At 34.6% G+C, this 20,210-nt stretch overlaps 1 long non-coding RNA gene across 3 annotated transcripts in view; it reads left to right on the top strand.

Moving 5' to 3' along the window:
• The first annotated feature begins 12,345 nt into the window (after positions 1 to 12,345).
• Positions 12,346 to 20,210, top strand: part of LOC130048136 (uncharacterized) — a 27,346-nt gene continuing 19,481 nt past the window's right edge. For 2 of the 3 annotated variants that reach the window (XR_008796980.1, XR_008796982.1), the window contains exons 1-2: positions 12,373 to 12,407; positions 16,687 to 16,753. This is a non-coding gene — a long non-coding RNA (uncharacterized LOC130048136). Of the gene's footprint in view, positions 12,408 to 16,686; positions 16,754 to 20,210 lie in introns of all 3 variants that reach the window. The other variant, XR_008796981.1, reaches the window with a different exon arrangement.

Genomic DNA, 20,210 nt, shown 5'->3' with positions numbered 1-20,210 from the left:
GAAATATACATGTCAAATGTGGAATTAAGCTCTTATCTGTAATAGTTCTAAACTTACATAATTTATGAATTATGACAATATGACAAGGTCAGATGTACCATGTTCTGAATTTAAAATCTTTTGATTGAAATAAATAAATATACTCACTGATACAGTCTGATAATTGGCTTGCAGTAGGGGTGATTTGGCTATAATTATTTTCCAAATCTGTAATGAAATGGGCGTCGTATTCATTATCAAGCTTTGGTAATTGGTATATACATGTATGTCACACTAATACACTTTAGTACCTGTGTGCATGCAAATAAATCATCAGATTTTGTGTCATGTTAAACCATCTGAATTTTATAATCCATTCAGCTTGAATTTAGAGAAATTAATGATATACATCAACCTTTAACACACACACCCACCCCTATAATGGTTCTTATAGTTGCATAATTACATGAATAAATATATATCATTATTTTTTTTAATATTTATTATTCGGTTTTTGTCACATACATACATGTGCATATACTACCCTCTCACACTGATTTATTCATCCTTTAATAGTTATTAAATCTAGGAATCCAAAACACAAACACATGTGAAAAGTAGCTAGTAAAAAAAAATTAGTCAAAAATAATCTGATATGATTTTAATATATATTATTTTTTATGCATGCATGCTGATATGTACATAGCTTGCAGGACAATAAACATTTTTATAAACACTTATTGAACTTTTCACCACTTTCATCTTGTTTTTGTGATTCTGTTGTTTCTTAATTCAATGATTTGTGGATAAACATTGTGCTGTAGACAACCGTCTAATATCTGTAGCATCAAACTTGTGTGTGATCCATGCCATCCTTCGAGCTGCATCCTTTGAGGAACTAAAATGATTAAATCGGCACCCTTTCTTCTGAATATTGGTGCAACCGTATGCCGCACAATACACCATAGTCCATTAATTGATGGGTAAATACACAGATAATGCTGTCAAAGCGGTTTTATAGATAAAATAATAGGATTATCACCTAAATCACCACCGGCTTACTACGTGCTTTCTCATTCCAATTGTCGCATATGACGTCACAGTAATATGGCGCTTAAATCTCCGATCGAAATATGCATATTGCTGTATTTGAATTTCAACTCGCAATATCTCTGTAAATATGCTCACAACAATTTTTATTGTATTTAGTATCCTTTTCAACTATAGTATAAAGAATATTTTTCATAAAATTATGCAAGTTTTAAAATTACGGGACAAATTTATGTACAATAATTTTAACTGGGATCTCCCTATACTTAGTGAGTATCTTTATATTGTTTGAATTCCGTGGAGAGACCGGGTTAGATTAGGTCCTCAATACCCCTTGCTTGTTGTAAAAGGCAACGAAATGAGACGGTCCTTTGGATGAGATCACGAAACTTGAAGTCCGTGTCACAGCAGGTGTGGCACAATAAAGATGTGTCGCTGTTCAAAGTCTGTAAGCGCCGAGCATAGGCTTAAATTTTGCCGCCCTTCACCCATACGAGTGAAAAAAATTCGAGAGGGACGTTAAACAAGATACAATCTTTCGTAGACTATGAACATATAAAACGACTTAGATATCAATATGATAATGTTTTTGTAATACATGTATCATAAAACTCAATGTACTACAAATTAGAGCACATTACTGGACGCCGTCAGTACTAACAGGTGCTTGACTAGAAGAGTCAGTGGATAATTCAAAATGTGAGATATTCTCATCATAAGCATATCCTAGATAGTATGTAGTATACTATAAATGCAGCACCAATTAAAAGTCACAAGCTTAAAGGTGAAAGTATATGGTTCATTGTACCCACTTGAAATGGTGGTTTTCTATCTTATTACACTTACATACTTCCTCAATTACTTCACTACATGTGGCCGATAGTGATCATCATCAAGTAGAGTAATGTACAAGGGGGGGGGGGGGGGGGGGGGGGGGGGGGGGGGGGGGGGGGGGCTCTGCGCATTACACTTACCCTCACCCCACCCCCGACAAAAAAACAAAATATTCAACTCAATTTTTTTTTGACAATTAGCAAAAATAAATAAATAAATTTATTCTCGAATCGCAAAATTCCTAATCTGTGGGGGAGGGGTGATACAATGTTTTATGTTTTTCAGTGTGTCTTTTTGCAACCAGGTATTTACAATTGTTACTTGACTTACAAGAATTAATGTATGTTGAATTATTTCAGATGTTCTATAATTAGAATTTTGTTTGCATCAGTGATCATGTGCCTATAAGCTAGACTACCACTGGGAGCAGCTTGAATAGTTCCATATATAACATATGATTGTTATACCTTTAAAATTTATTAGTCCCCTACCGATGAAACCAGGGGGACTATAGTCTTTATCTCTGTCTTTCCGTGAAACTACAGATCAAGTTTGACTTTCGTTACTTTTGATCAACATATATATATATATATATATATATATATATATATATTATGCGACTTGTCTTCGGTCGGGTTAGTGCTACGCTCGATCAGTGTTCAGGTGAGAAAACAGAAGACGGGGATTTATCCTGCAGATCCAACATAGCAATTATTACTTATCAAATTCGACTTTCGTTACTTTTTATCAACAGATGTTAAAGTTAATATTTTTTAAATGTCTCTCATATTTATGATCGGGTTAGTGCCCCAATATATTGGGGTGCAGGACTTTTCGGCACCAAGACGTTTCGGCACTTTATTATTAAGACGTTTCGGCACCAAGATGTTTCGGCACCAAGACGTTTCGGCACTTACTTTAAGACGTTTCGGCACCAACAATTATTTTTTATTTGACACCAACAATTCTTTCTTCATTTATATCATAATAATTTAGTTTTATATTAATTTGATTTATAATTGATTTGATAACATATTATTTTATTTTAATCTGCATTTTATATTATACATTAATTTGCTATTATTTACTAACTTCAGATAATTGAAAATCTTTTGGGGGGTGTATAACAAAGCAATTGAAATGGGCCCTCCATTGAATGTGTAAATTGTAAAAACAACAACACCCATATCCTTCTCCCTATTCTGTGACTATGTGCTAATTAAGAGGAGATAATGAAGAGCCCCTGTTACACAATGAGGGCTTTACACTTCATTTCTGAAGAGAGTCTTGAAGAACCAACGATGTCAGGTTAGTATGAATTGAATTGAATTATATATATATATATATATATATATATATATATATATATATATATATATATTAAATTAAACAAAAAGGTATAGTATATCTTATTTTTATGTCTTCGGTAAACGAGTACGGTATAGCCGAGTTTGGAACGGAAAATTTGAAAGGGTGGGGTGGGGGGGGGTAGTAAAAATAATTTAAAAAATATGAACTACTGTATCAATACACATTCTGCAGACAGAAAGGTATATTCAATATTCTACAAAATATGCCGGCATCGGGATCGTTCGTCTAATGTGTAAAGGTATCACACCGGTAATTGTCCAATCAAAATGAACTTAGTCAATGGTAGTTCCATATATTTAAAAGAATGATTTTTTTCCTCTGCGCGATTCTTCTTATTTCCTCTTCTTCTTTTCTCTTAATTTTTGTACCCCTGATTAGAAAATTTTGTGTAATTTTCGGAAATAATCAGTTGTATACAAAGGAACTATTGGATGTTGGTAGCTTAGGCTACTTCCTGAGGTGCACTCAGGCTGTTTACACACATGTGAAAAACATGTGAATTTGAGTGTAGTCTTGTTTGCGGGTAAAAGCTTTCGAAAATTCTGCGTAGGATGTTGTTTTTGCGGTGTCGGCAGACGAGACGGGTAACAATGAGCATTTCCAACAGCGTTATTCGGCATTATCGCGTTATTGGCATCAATTTAAACAAGTGATAAATTACAACGTTCTCTAACGATTCATTCAAAATATGTGATGAAGTGCAAGGGGGGGGGGGTCACAATTTGTAATTTTTGCCATTAATGTGCAAAAATAATTTTCAAAACTGACCAAATAAGCTTGTATGGGGTTATTTGAGTGTTTTTAGTTGAATACACAAAAATCATGACCATGCCAAGAAATCCCGTCCGGTCTGAATTCGTTGGCTTCAATAGGGTCATATTATATGTTGATTAATAGTAGCCGTCGCTTATCTCTTAATTGCGGTCACTGATTTATAACGGTTTTTCTATACCTGAGATTTTGCTAAGAATTTCTTGGCATGACTCGATGGTTGGATTGTTATAGATTATACCAGCTTTGTTTTAAGCACAAAACTAACGAACATTGACAAAAAATATGATGGGTAACTCATCGTCAATTTCAGATTAATTTTGTTGTACAGTGTATATTTAGTTGTATGTCACATGTGTAAATAGATGCAGCACCTTATTCCTTATTACTAAAATATTCTAAAATATTTTTTTTAGATCTTTGAGTGTTTTTTTTTTTAATTGTGTTAGTTTTTGGTGAAAAAAAAACCCAAATCATTTTCTCTGATCTATAGACATCGTTCCATAACTTAATTGTTGATGGTAAAAAGATATAGCCTGCAACTGTTCTAGTGATTTATATATGAAACACACCCATTCTCTGTCACCGATAATAAATGCATTTCATGTTTCTATTTGCTGAAAGAATATAGTAGTCTAATATTACCCTTCTTTCATATAGGTAAATCAGAGAAAAATAGAGGTGACATAGTTACTATAGCAAAAGGCATTTCAAAACGAAAATTCATATGCCACAATTTAAGAACTTTGAAAACATGAATGGAAACAGAGTCTTGGAGTATATATTCCATGTAGCTGGAAAACTACTTCTTGGACGGAGAAAAAATATTTTTGGCATGGTATTCTATTGTTACGCTTAAATATCATATATCAGATATTAATATTAATTACGTTTTCTACATTTGTAATAATAACAGCAATTCTGATATATTTTTTCAATAAGCAATTGAAATATATCTCTATTTGCATTACAAAATGTCCATTGTTTAAAAAAGGGGGCAGCTCCCACCCCCACCACCCTCGATTCTACATGCTTGATATCTTATAGAGTCGCAAATAAAAAGTAACAAGTTCTCCTCCCAGAATTGCATCGTACGTAAAATTGCAGATGATATGTACGTTACCAACTTAAATATGTAATTCTTCTATACAAATTATCTATTATAAATAAAAAAAAATTACTACATCTTATAGAGCCACACGTACTGATTCTGAGCAACGTCGTATCGAATTGGAAAACCGCTATAAATCATTTCATATTCCTTATGTTATGCGTTAATTTGATATCACTGAAATAAAAAAAATATATATACATGTTCTGGCGACAGTACTTTTTATTTTTGTGCATAATCAGAGTCCTAACTATATGCAGTTTATATGGGTAAATATATTTTAATTTCTTTTTAAAAGGTATACTTTTTTTTTTTTTTTTTTCAAGTTTCAAGATTTTTATTTATGAAACAAGACAAAAACATATACAAATATACAAAACAAATGATATACATGTATAAGATACAATGTGTATAAGATATGGTTATTATTTTACCATGGAATCAAAATAGATACAGTATATGTCAAACAATTGTAGTTATTAATTTACATCAACATAATTTCAAGTGACGGAATAATACTGCGTAAGAAACATATTTGGCAGTGTGTGTATAATAAAGATAAGTTTTTGGTTGTTGTTTTTCAAAAACGCCACGCTGCCACAATGAGTCCACACATATCACGACAGTTCATATCCGACTCATTGGGCAGCTCTATTAGAGGACTGACCCTCTGAATAGTGGCTTCAGATATAACACAAGTATATATAATACACAGATATATACATGTATACATACATGTGCGTGCTATATAAATACCTAAACATTTTACGGCTTTCTTAGTTACCTTTATTCCCTCTACTGTTTCAAGCTGGTTTCTCAGGTTTCCGAGTAAAATACATTCTGTTTTTGTGAAATTTATTTTTGACCCTGCTAATTCACAGTAACTTTTAACGGTGTTTATTGCATGTTTTAGAGAATCGGTATCACTTAAAGCCAGTGTCATGTCGTCTGCATGTTGAATATTTTTAATTTCATTTTCTAAGTTTTTATTTTTAAAACCGTGAATCGAATTATTTGATTTGATTTTATCTGATAGAATTTCTGCAACAAATATGTATAAAATCGCAGAAATTGGACAGCCTTGCCTAATTCCCCTGTGCATCTGGCATGTTCTAGAGATCCAGCCATTATTTTTTAAACGGAAGATAGGATTTTTATAAAGTATTTTTAATCCATTTAATAAAATTAATTCCAAAATTAAATGTTTCTAGAGTTTTGAACAGAAAATTCCACTCAACTGAATCGAATGCTTTCTCAAAGTCGAGAAATAATAATAAGCCCTCTTGATTATTGTTTTCCCAGTAATCAAACATATCTAATATTAATCGTGCGTTGCTTCCTATAAATCTTCCTTTTATATATGCTGTCTGTTCGTTACTTATGTAATCATCGATTTATTTTTTGTAAACGACGAGCAAATATGAATGCAATTATCTTGTAGTCTGTATTTGTAAGGCTAATAGGTCTGTAATTTTTTAATAGGGATTTCTCTCCTTTTTTGTGAATTAATGATATGACAGCAAGTCGTTGGGAAAAAGACATTTCATTTGATCAAAAAATTTCTTTAAGCATTCCAAAAAAAAGTTCCGATAACTGATCCCAAAAGCATTGATAAAATTCAGTTGGTAAACCGTCTAGACCTGGCGATTTATTGTGTTTCATACTCATAATCTTTTGGCCAAACAAAATCAGTAATAAAAACCTACACCAAAAGTGCAAAAGCAAGAACATCAGCGCAGAGATTAAACAACGAAGAATGAGATGGCTTGGTCACGTAATGAGAATGCCCCAGAACAGGATTCCCAAAGTAGCTCTACACTGGACACCACCTGGAAAGAGGAAAAGAGGCAGACCACGTACCACCTGGAGGAGAACTAGAGGAAATGGGTTACTCATGGGGACAGGCACAGTATATTGCCAAGGACAGAGGTAGATGGAAACAACTTGTTGAAGCCTTATGTCCCACCGGGGACGAAGAGGATAAGTAAGTAAGTAATACTCATAACAGCTTCTCGACATTCATCTAAAGTTGGAAATTGGTCACAATTATTTCTCGCACTCTCAGATAAACATTTAATATTGCTATTATTTAAATAATTCTGAATGTCAGAAGAATTTATATTTTTAGTATCATACAGATTTTCATAAAAATTACACATTTCACTCAAAATATCTTCATCAGTAGTTAAAGTTTCTTTTCGTTCGTTCTGTAGTTCATTAATAACATTCTGTGATTGATGCTTTTTTTCTAGACTTAAAAAATACTTGGTGTTTTTTTTCTCCTTTGTCGATCCACTTAGCGCGTGACCTAATTTGAGCTCCTTTTGCTTTTCTATCATACAAGTCATTTAATTGCGACTCCAAGTCTCTCTTTTTATTCATATCAATTTGGAGATGTGGGAGAGATTCTATTTCATTTATTTCTTTTTCAATGTTTGAAATTGTATTCTTAAGATTTTTCTGCGATTTGATTGAAAAATGTATAGAAAGTAACTTAATTTTATGTTTTAAAATTTCCCATTTTTGCGTGTTTGTTCCTTGTGAGTTTTTTTATATTTTGTATAATATTTACAATTTGGTTTTTATATTCGCTACTTTTTAAGTAGGAAGTTATTAATTTCCAGTAACCTTTCTTGTTATCGTGTATATTAAGATCAAATCTAATTGCTTTGTGGTCAGACATTCTGGTTCTATTAGAATGAGTTCCTGGAATTTTCTGTAGCATGGGAGATTTGCATTTATTTAGAAAAGTTTTACTAATGAATACAAAATCGATTCTACTTTTGGGTATGTCAGAAGCATCACACCACGTGAAACCATCTGTTTTATCATGTTTACTTGTCCATAAATCGACAAGATTTAACTGAATTATTATGTCATTTAATACTTTAGAGCTTTTATCTGAACAATTATCTATTTTACAGTTGAAGTCCCCACATATAATAATATTGGATGAAATGTTCGAGTAATTATTAATGAAAGTTCTTAATCTTTTGAAAAATTGGATTCTACATGATTCATTATTTGGTGCATATATATTAACTAAAGTCAATTCTATGTCGTGTAATTTCACGTTGATTAATAATTTTCGTCCGTCTTTTGATCTGTGAGTATTAAGAATATTAATGTCTAATCCATTTTTAGTCAGTATTGAAACACCTCTGGTAAATGTTGAATCAGAAAAGCAGTGTATAGCTTTTCCATACCATGAAAAATTATACAACGATTCGTTTTCTTCAATGAAATGCGTTTCCTGTAAAAAGGCAATATCTATTTTTGAATGTTTTAACCAATTATAATATTTTAAACGCTTTTCTTTGGTATTTAGACCTCTTGCATTAACAGACACAAATTTAAGGTTGTCCATGCTTCAAACAAAAAATTCATACTAAAGAAAAACATTTCTATTTACCTTAAACAGAAACAAAGACATTGTCCTTTTGAAGTCCGAGTTAAGGGTTTGGATATTATGCGAGCACAAAATGTAAGGTGAAATTAGCCCTTTCCGCCGCGATTTTTAGAGTCAAATGCATTTCCTTTAGGAGATGCCGTTTTGGTTCCCGAGACGACACTCTTCATCTATGTGAGAGTCGCTTGTTGAGGTCTGGTTCTCTCTCTTGGGGTAGTCTGTGTGAGAGTCGCTTGTTTAGATCTGGTTCTATCTTTAGGGGTATTCTGTTCGAGATTTATTTGTTGAGATCTGGTTTTCTCTATTGGGGTAGTTTGGAGAGACTGAGGACGATTTGGAGGTTGGGGGAGACGCGAGGCAATTTCTAAGAGAATGCAGCCAAGTTTGTTGGTGCCTGGCCAAGCTTCAGCACACGTGTGAATGGTAGCATCCTTGTCCAGCCCAGAAGCCCAGAAATCATCATATGTGGACTCAACAAACACATGATTCCTTTTTTGGGTTTTGAGAGAATCGGCGAAAACCGGAACTTGTTCAGCTTTGGCCTCTATAATTTCTGTCATAATCTGGATTTGGTTTAACGAAAAACTGGGTGACGGCAAGACGTGTTTCCCAATTTTTTTCGCATCTAGGGCAGATTTAGCTATTTGTATTGCTGAATCTCTCTGTAGATCACCGCTACGCATCGCTTTCACGTATTGAAAGGCGTGTTCTGCAGACTTATGGTTTACACCAAATAACTGCAAATCACATGGGAAAAAGTTAGACAAACAGTTGTCTTGGCCAGCAAAAGGAATGACGTTGGGTGCTGATTCAGTATAGTATTCACATTCATGGTTTCCAGGTTCGTGACCTTCGGATTTGCAAATTTTGCAACGCTTATTGTTTGGGCATTCCTTAGTGTAGTGGTTTTCCTCCCAGCAATTCATACACCGTGGAGTGCGTTTGGTGGACGGTTGACCGTAGTGGTAAATAGTATACTTAGCTTTATAGAAAAATGATAATATTGTATCAAATACTATAAATAGTTGATATAGACGTTGGCACACACATTAGCTGAGAAAAGCAAACAAAAATTTCAATTTTCAGAGCAGCTTAATTATAGACCAATAACCATGACTACATGTCTTAAAAAATAAATGTTAATGGAAAAAGTTAATTAACATTGATGACCCTAGCAGTTACAGAAGTGAACACCACATTGATGGTATCAATTGTCGACAGTAGACAGTTTTAGAATTATTACAACTCCCATCTCTCTCTCTCTCTCTCTCTCTCTCTCTCTCTCTCTCTCTCTCTCTCTCTCATATTCCTTTCTTTATTTTGTAGACAACTGTATCAAGTACCAGTGAGTTGGTACGACATCGACAGGAAGCTATACACTGTGAACATTGGCAACATCGAACATGTAATTCAGGTACATGAAATGCACAAGTATTATGGTAAATTATAATTAAATAAAAAAAATTAAATTCCTTGCGTTAGGGTATCATTCAGTTACACTTATTTAAATATCAAGCCTTGATTTTTCGAAACAATCGTGTATTTTATCAATACTAGTAAAAATTTGTGCATTAATTATAATACAGTTTAATTTGTTATACGTTGTGATGTGGAGAAATAATTTACATTAATGTTCTTCAAGCATTTTCATTTTTGAATGTCAAAAATATAGACATTGACTGTTTATATTTAAAGGCATCTTTATTCGAATGATGAAAGCTTAATTTCTGATAATTTATAGGAATCAGTAGACAACGGTATCGGGAACTGGCTAGACAACAGGAGAGTTTTGAGTGGACATGTGCTGACTGCAGCGGAACTACAGATGTTAACTTTGAAACAAATAATATTAAATTTCACATTTAACATGCCTTATACCACCTTCACACTCACGAATTTTTCTTACGAGTCCTTACGGATCTCCGACTCGTAGTCAATCGCAAGCATTCGTAAATCACTCGTCGGTATCCGTTAATAACTCGTCACAACTCGCACACACTCGTAGGGATCCGTGAAATTAGGGGCACATTTTTTGACATGTCAAAAAAAATTCACGATTGTCCACGGATTTCATTTTCCGTAAATAACCCGTAAATAACTTGTAACAATCCGTAAGTATCGTAAACTGGTATCCGTAAATAACCCGTAAATAACTTGTAACAATCCGTAAGTATCGTAAACTGATCGCAAGAACACGTAAACTGCTCGTACATTTGTAAGAATCCGTAAAACACTCGTAAAAAGTTTTTTTAACGAATCTTTGCTGTTAGTTTACAATATGTTACGGATAGTTTACGAGTTGTTTACGGATTATTGCGAATGTCTAAGTGGTATTTACGATTTCATTCACGCCGGGTTACAATCGCTTTGCGGATTGTTCAGAGTCATTACGAGCACTTTACGTATAGACACGATTACTCTACGAGTACATACTTAAACTTTACGATTAAAGAAAGGTATAAAAGACGCAAAATCTGACAGTTTCTTTCAGTTGTTATCAAGACATCAGAGAAGTAACACATCTTGCATACAATATACATACATGCTGTTACAAGTAATGTCAGTTGTCAAATGATGATACAAAGGCAATTGCGAACACTTTTGAGTCAAAAACGTAAACAATCGTTACTAACTCTTAACTATTCGTAACAGCACATTATCAACACGTTAACAGGTGGTAATTTACACGTAAAAGCAAAGCTAAATCGTAAATTTTCGTAAAATACTCGTAACAATCCCTAAATCGTAAATGTGTGCCGTAAATGCATCACAAGAACTCGTAATAAACCGTAAATGACCCGTAAATACTCATAAATACTTTTAAAACGTTCCTAAACAACTCTTTAAAATGTCTAAATCGTAACAATCCGTTTACTATTACGGATTTGTGGAATACGTAAGGATGCGTAAGAAAATTCCGTGAGTGTGAAGGTACCATTATCATTGGTATGCAATATCATCTAGTGCTTTTTCTTTATATATGTACTGTGTCAGTTGTGTATTAGTTTTTGTGTTAATATACTGGATCATCTGTATTGTAATAAAAATGTAGTACAGAATTGAAATTGAACAGTGTCCCTTGCTTTAATGTAAAACTTAATCGGTACCAATTTTGATGCACCAGATTCGCATTTCAACAAATAATGTCCCTTCAGTAAAGCGGAAGCCTAAAACGTTGGAAATCCGAAATGATAATAAACTTTGAAGAGTTGAAGAAAAAAGATCGAGTGCCAATAAATGGAGTCAAATTCACCCAAAGATCAGAACTATGCAAGAGAGAGAGAGAGAGAGAGAGAGAGAGAGAGAGAGAGAGAGAGAGAGAGAGTCCTTAATTTTGAAATAAATTTCCACATTTTATCATAACAATTGAATTTAAATTATATCCATATTTTCAAGCTAGTAACGAAGTAAATAGCTACTGGACTGTTGAAACCCTTCAGGACTAACAGTCAACTATCACGATCCAGGGCTTACACGGTTCCAGTTTTTATTCATAAGATACGCTTTTCGACAAATATTGTCTTTTTCAGTGATCTGTTTACATGAAAAAATTTCAAAAGAAATATATTTATCATTAACTGTAATCTAAAGGAAATGAATAAATACCATGCACAATGCAATTTAGTATAAAAGTAAACTCTAATCAAATGTACAAAAATAACAGGTGCCGAAACGTCCTACACATTGGTCGATTCAGAAAGGTCCTTCAAATTTACAATATAATGTTAGTAAAACTCAGGATTTTTGCCGAAACGTTTTGGTGCCGAAACGTCTTAGTGCCGAAACGTCTTTGCTGGTGCCGAAACGTCTTTGCTGGTGCCGAAAGGTCTTGGTGCCGAAACGTCCAGAAATCGAGGTGGGGGAAAAGGAGAAGACGGTAATGTAAGTAATGCTGCAGATCAAATTGTAACATTCTATCCAACAAAGCGTTTATTCTCAGTATTCTTGAAGATATAATATGCATGATTTCTCAAAATAATTTTATAAAATATTCTGAAAATTCTGAAAAATAAATTAACATATTCTGTGTCAGAATTTTCTCGAAACGTATTTAGCACATTAAATAATATCCCTTAATGGAATTTTGGGTGCCGGTAGGGAACATGTATTGCTTGTACAATACTCTCAGAATGCTTGTTTCCCATGTGAATCTTTCCTATTCAATGTCAAACATTTCCAAATGCAATGTTTTTACAGAGCAGCAATAGTTTACATTTGTTTAAATGTTAGACAGTTACTACATACAGAACTATCCAAGATAATTTCATATTGTAGTTAACTGGCATCAAAATTTTGTCACATTGGAAAATAAAAGGTATATAACAAATTATTCTTTGAGTGGACTCGAGGGCAAAATGCATTTTGCTGAACCAAAGTGTTGCTTTCAGTCTAACTGCCTTGGGCAATAGTTTTGTTCTCGGGTCCAACAATGTGTGTTGCCCTCCAACTCAGTAAATTAATGTACATGTATACTGTTTAACTGCAATAATGTAGCCCTATCCGATTTTTTTTTATTCTGACGTTTTCGGGATAGGGCTACAATTCCATAGGATCTCTGTAATGGTGCAAAATAATTTTATGAATAACCGATAATAAGCTCCATGTATTAGTCCAAAATGTTGTTTACACCAAAAGGAGTACATACTTTGTGCTTGGGTATGTCTAGTAAAGGTGTTTTTCAGTAAACATCATGTACAGCTTGCAAAATTCTTTGTCTGCTCCGCCATGCTTGTTATTGCGAGATATCGTAGGTGGATCTACTGAAAAACCTAAGCATTGAAAATCTGCGCGTAAATGTAGTTATTTGAGCCACTCCGACAAAGAAAGGAAAATCATATGGTTGCAGAAAGAATTTACACTCTACTGTTCGCTTTTTAACTTGATATTAAATCTAATCCTTTTTAATACCGACGAAATAGCTTTCTCCTCCATACTTGTCCATTGATGTAAATACTATCTTATATGGCATATGCAAATAACTTGACAATCAGAATTAGAAACTTCAGTACATCAAACATGGTGCACAAATATGAATCGAGAAATTGGAATGTATCGAAATTGTTGAAAACGGTAGAGTAGATCCTCACAAATCTTAAGTTGCAGGTTCTAAATATATATCTTGACTAAGAAACATAGAATATCATTTTATTTACGTAAAGAAAGTCAGCGAATGTTGAGAATGATCGAAAATGTTGCGGGAGTGATCACTCCCACATTTGCACCATTACGGAGATCCTAAGGAGTTGTAGCTCTCTCCCCCCAAAAGAAATTGGAGAGGGCTACATTATTGCAGCTAGTATACTTTTACACCCTTATATAAATATTCATCTTTATATTTTTTACAAACAAAAATTCCAACAAAATGAATTTTTGTTTGACTGGACTAACAATTTAGATGCCAACCAGTCTGCTAGTCAAACGTAAAAATTGTTAGACCGCACCATCTCAACTGATTGAAGACCCAATTTTAAGCCACCTTCCCTCAAATTTACTTGCACAGATATCAATAACATACCGATTGTCAATCAAAGAAGAAACAATTGCTTAGGCCCTGATTGACAGATTCGACCAAGCGTGTCAACTGGGCATCCCAAACTGAGTGTGTTGATAGTAAGAGTATCTACCCTGTCATTTACTGCAAAGTTAATTTCGTAATATTTTTTAACGTGAGACCATATCCATGCAGAGATGAACTGCAGTGTTGTAAAATACTATTATATGGCTAGAGAAATTCGTAATCTTCCAATGGCTAACATCCTCAAACTAATTATATATAAGTGAAGTCAATAAAGATAAATAATCATAAACGATTCAATGCAATGAATAATTTTTTTATTTGAATTTCTAAAACGATGGCTAGATAGATTTTCAATTTATTTTACGTTCCATCTATGGTCCTGTGGGGATCCGGGTTAGAATAGGTCCTCAGTACCCCCTTACTTGTTGTAAGAGGCGACTAAATGGGGCAGTCCTTTGGATGAGACCGAAAAAACCGAGGTCCCGTGTCACAGCAGGTGTGGCACGATAAAGATACCTCCCTGCTCAAAGGCCATAAGCGCCAAGCATAGGCCTAGATTTTGCAGCCCTTCACTGGCAGTCTCCATATGAGTGAAATATTCTCGAGAGGGATGTTAAACAATATACAATCAATCAATCAATATTTCTTTGTGAATAGCATTTAGCACCTTGATAGATCCTTGTCACTCCAGTTAAATAACAACTGTTTTGTTTAGGTCCTGCCTACTTATGGCCATGAAATGGGTCTTTACCACTCATCCAATCTCAGCAGAAGTCAGAAATGACGGAAGTGCAGTTTGACATAAATGGCTGTTTACTACACGAAAATATACTCATATTTGAATGAAGGGTATAACAAAACAGTTATTGGCTAGGATTTAGTAAAGTTATTTTTTGGATCTTCAGACAGAAATGTCGGCCTCAGCCTTTGAATTTGGGCAACATTTCTGTTTTGAAGGTCCAGCAAATCATGTTTCCCTTATATCAAGTCTATAACTGTATAATATAATAACTGTATAATATGATATAATTGACCTTAATCAGTAAGGGCTGTTCCATTAAAACATATGAGGTACCCGGGGACGGCAATTAAAAAAAAATCTATGGGTGCTTGTCATTGGTAGAAAATTGCATATATGGTGGGTACCTACTGCCAGGAAACTGCATCTGTGGGTGGTTGTTTTGATAAAATCTTTATTTTTTACCGAAACTGAGAGGAACGCAACAAGAGAAGGGAAGGGTTGAAAGTAGAATGTGAAACAAACGCCGTTTTCTGTCTTCATTTGATCTTGGTCAATGAGGTTCCGCGATCCGGTTATCGTTTCCAGTTTGACTCTAAAATTATAGCGACCGGAAATTAGGATTATCTCCCTTGTCCAAAATGGAAAACTAAACGTGCTCGTGGTCCATTGAAACGGTTTTTGATTTTTTTCTAGCTGCAATAATGTAGCCCTATCCAATTTTTTTATTCTGACGTTTTCGAGATGAGGCTACAATTCCATAGGATCTCCGTAATGGTGCAAAATAATTTTATGAATAACCCGATAATAAACTCTGTGTTAGTCCCAAATGTTGTTTACACTAAAAGGAGTACCAACTTTGTGCTCGGGCATGTCTAATAAAGATGGTTTTCATTAAATATAATGTACAGCATGCAAAATTCTTCGTCTGCTCCGCCATGCTTGTTATCGCGAAATCTCGTAGGTGGATCTAATCAAAAAGCTAAACATTGACAATCCGCGCGAAAATGTAGTTACTTGAGCCACTTCGACAAAGAAAGGAAAAATCATATTGTTGCAGAAAGAATTTACACGCTGCTGTTCGGTTTTTAACTTGATATTAAATTCAAACTTTTTCAATACCGACGAAATAGCTTTCGCCTCCATACTTGTCCATTGATGTAAATACTACTTTATATGACATATGCAAATGACTTGACAATCGGAAGTTGAAACTTCAGTACATCAAACATGGCGCACAAATATGAATCGAGAAATTGGAATTTATCGAAATTGTTGAAAACGGTAGAATAGAGCCTCACAAATCTTAAGTTGCAGGTTGTAAATTTATATATTGTCTAAGAAACATAGAATATCATTTTATTTACGTAAAGAGACACATTTTCTTGTTTTTTAATACTCAAAATACTAGTCAATTTTAAAACTTTTAATAGTTGTTTTTGAACATTTACAATACTAAACTTTTTATGAACAGGTAGACTTATAAAATTAATTTAGTTCATCATGTTTAAGAAAGACAGCCTTGATAAAATAAATTGATGGTTCTATGATCAAGCTTCATTGATGGCCAGTTATTTGAATGGTGATGACACCCAAGATACTCTTCTCTTTACTATCATGCATGGGAACATCTGAAAATAGACCTCTATTCAGGGGTTATAAATAGTCATTCATACATATTGAATTTAAAGAAAAAGTGTATTTCACATTTATTTCACTTCTGTGGGTGGTGCCACACTATCTAAAATTGCTTCTGTGAGTGGTCCCTCATTACATTTTTATGCTTCTATGGGTGGTTACCCAAATTTTAAAGTGCCTTCCCCGGGTACCTCATATGTTTTAATGGAACAACCCTAATAATCTTTTGTTTTATTGTTGTCAAATTTTAATTTTATTCATAGCAGAGACATTAATGAAGGAGAAGAACTATTATATAATTACGGACTAAAGTCTTATCCATGGAATTCTCAGGTACATTGATAATTTACATTTAAAGTCATTTTTGGATTGTATACTTTTAAAAAGAAAGATGTGCCCTCCACACAAATGTGGGGAGCTGTTTTAAAGTGCAAATTTTGAGATTTTGAATCATCCATTGAATGCACACTTATTCAGGATAAAAACAAATCTAGTAAGTCTGGTTTAAATTATTATATTACGATGGTCTTTTGTTACAGAAGACCTTACTTTTTAGGTCATTCAGGTGACCTATTGCTATCTGTTTTTGTCCGTCGTCGTTCGTCGTGCGTTAACATTTGAACATTTTCAGCTTCTTCTCTGAAACCCCTGAACCAATTTCAACCAATTTTGGCATATAGCATCTGTGGGTGAAGGGGAACAAAAATTGTGAAATTTGTGGTCCCTGCCCTCCTGGGGCCTGAGGGGTGGGGCAAAAACCATCAAAATGAGTGTAATTTTAAAAAATCTTCTTCTTTACTCCTGGACATCAAGAAGCCAAACTGTGGGCATAATTATAATGAGCATTGAGCCCTCTACCAAAATTGTGAAATTCATGGCCCCTGGGGCAGGGGTTCTTGTGTTAGGGTGGGGCTCTATTGGTCATATAGTGAAAATGTAGAAATTCTTTGAAAATCTTCTCTGTCTCTGGGTATTAAGTAGACAAACTAATAGCATGGTAATGATGAGCAAGGATGCCTCTTTATACCCCCCGCAACAAGTTGTGGGGGGGTATACTGGAATCGGGTTGTCCGTCTGTCCGTCCGTCCGTCTGTAGACGCAATGGTTTCCGTGCTCTAAAGCATTATCTTTTCCACCTACCGTCACCATATCATATATATGGACTACCCATGGGATGAAGATGTTCCCTATCGATTTTGGGGTCAAAAGGTCAAAGGTCAAGCACACTGGACATCGAAGTAGCAATATGGTTTCCGGGCTCTAAAGTGTTATCCTTTCCACCTACAGTCACCATATCATACATATGGACTACTAATGGGATGAAGATGATCCCTATCGATTTTGGGGTCAAAAGGTCAAAGGTCACGTGCACTGGACATTGAAGTAGCAATATGGTTTCCGGGCTCTAAAGCGTTATCCTTTCCACCTACAGTCACCATATCTTACATATGGACTACCCATAGGATGAAGATGTTCCCTATCGACTTTGGGGTCAAAAGGTCAAAGGTCATGCGCACTGGACATCGAAGTAGCAACACTCAGAAAAGAGGTAGTTTATACCTATTACCAACACCCTTTGGGAGATTGGGGTAAGCGGGGGGTATTCTTAGTGAGCATTGCTCACAGTACCTCTTGTTAAAAATTGTGAAATTCATGGCCCCTGGATCAGGGGTTCTGGTGCTAGGGTGGGGCTCTATAAGTCATATAGTGAAAATGCATTATTTCTCTGAAAATCTTCTTCTCTGTCCTTGGGTATTAAGTAGACAAACCAATAGCATGATTATGATGAGCAAGGATGCCTCTTTCAAAATTGTGAAATTTATGGCCCCTGGGTCAGGGGTTCTGGTATTAGGGTGGGGCCCTATTGATCATATAGTGAAAATGCATTTTATTTCTTTGAAAATCTTCTCCTCTGCTGCTGGGTATTAAGTAGACAAACTAATAGTATGATAATGATGATCAAGGATGCTTCTTTCAAAACTGAAATTTATGGCCCCTGGGTCAGGGGTTCTGGTGCAAAGGCGGGGCTGACCACATAGCTATTCAATGTTTCTTCCATCCAAAAGTAAAATTCTTATATTTAAACACAAACCTAATTCAAACATTGGAAGGTTGTTACATGATACTCAGGTGACCTATAAGGCCCCTGGGCCTCTTGTTTATTTTTACTTTTTAGCCGAGTTGCATAACAAATCTCGGCTTTTAAATTGGCGAATGATGGGCATCCAGTCGAGCAGGCGGCGTCCACAATTAGCTTGTCCGGTCTCTAACTTTCATACTTTTTGGTGCATCTTTGTGAGACTTACATAACATGATCACATCCAAAAGAGGAAGGTTTCTATTTATTTTTATGTCCAAAGGTCAAGGTCACATTGTCACTAAATGCCATAGATTTGAGCTTGTCTGGTCTTTAACTTTCATCCTACTCGGGGCATCTTTGTGAAACTTACATAACATGATCACATCCAAAAGAGGAAGGTTCCTATTTATTTTGATGTCCAAAGGTCAAGGTCACTTTGTCACTAAATGCCATAGATTTGAGCTTGTCCGGTCTCTAACTTTCATACTACAAGGGGCATCTTTATCAGATTTGCATATTTTGATCACATCCAAAAGAGGATGGTTCCTATTTATTTTGAGGTCAAAAGGTCAAAGGGCAAGGTCTCTTTTTCACTATATACTGTAGATTTGAGCTTGCCTCTAACTTTTATACATGTATTTGCTGGTGCATGTTTATCAGACTTCAAATCCTGATGACATTCAAGATTCATGTTGCTTTTGAAATCCAAAGGTCAAGGTCATTATCACACTAAATACCTATTGTGGCCATTCAAAGCTTCATACTTATAAACTATATTAAATGCGTGCATGTTTTTACTTTGTGAATAATTTTCCAAACTGCAACCTGGCTATATGCATCTTTGATGCGTTTTAGCAGGGTTTTTTTTTAGGTCACCTGAGTAAACTCAGAAATGAAGCATAAATGGGACAAGGGGGACATAAATTGTAAATTTCAGGACTCCAGCACCCCTGAGGCCCTAGGGGCAGGGCAAAAACTGTCCAAAATTGACCAAAAGCTTAATTTTTGGTCATTATGTCATTTTCTGCTATAATTTAAGATTAAATTTCATAGCTTATTTGTGTATGCTTATTTTAATTCATAGAGTATTTTGAACTTGGGGATTATTGAAAAGATATATACAGTGGAGCCTCGTTAATCTGGACACTTTGGTTCCCAGCAAAATCGTCCTGATAAATGAAGCGTCCGGATAATTGAATCGCATATTTTCTAGCTTTGCATAAGTAGCCAATATGTGCCTACTTTATTGATGCATAGTGAATTAAACACATTCTATCATTGCATTTAACCATTTGCATTAGTAAATAAATTATAATAATGTTAACATTTACATGTATTTCAAAGCACTAAAATTTAATGTACGTGTTCAGTGTATTTGCCTGTGATTACATTGTACATACATATGATCCCTACAAAAAAATATACAAAAATGTGTACCGTATGCACTAAAACAAATAATGAAGCACTTTACGTAACTATAAGTAATTAAATCATTAGTAACTAACATAATCATTTACACCTCAAACATTTCATCACACATTTACTTCTTAAAGAGGCCGGCGATTTTCATCTGTCACGATTCACGGGTTCGGCAGTCTGTTAAAACAATCTTCATCGTCCAAAGTTGATATAAGAATTTCGTGATTATCATGTCAGTTGACAACATTCTTTAACCAAAATTCAATCTGCCAGACTTTATATTTAGCTCAC

Source organism: Ostrea edulis, chromosome 7 (genome assembly GCF_947568905.1).
Source record: "Ostrea edulis chromosome 7, xbOstEdul1.1, whole genome shotgun sequence".
Taxonomy (NCBI): Eukaryota; Metazoa; Mollusca; class Bivalvia; order Ostreida; family Ostreidae; genus Ostrea; species Ostrea edulis.
The sequence above is the reverse complement of the archived record's forward strand: the minus strand, read 5'-3'. Positions and strand labels throughout refer to the sequence as shown.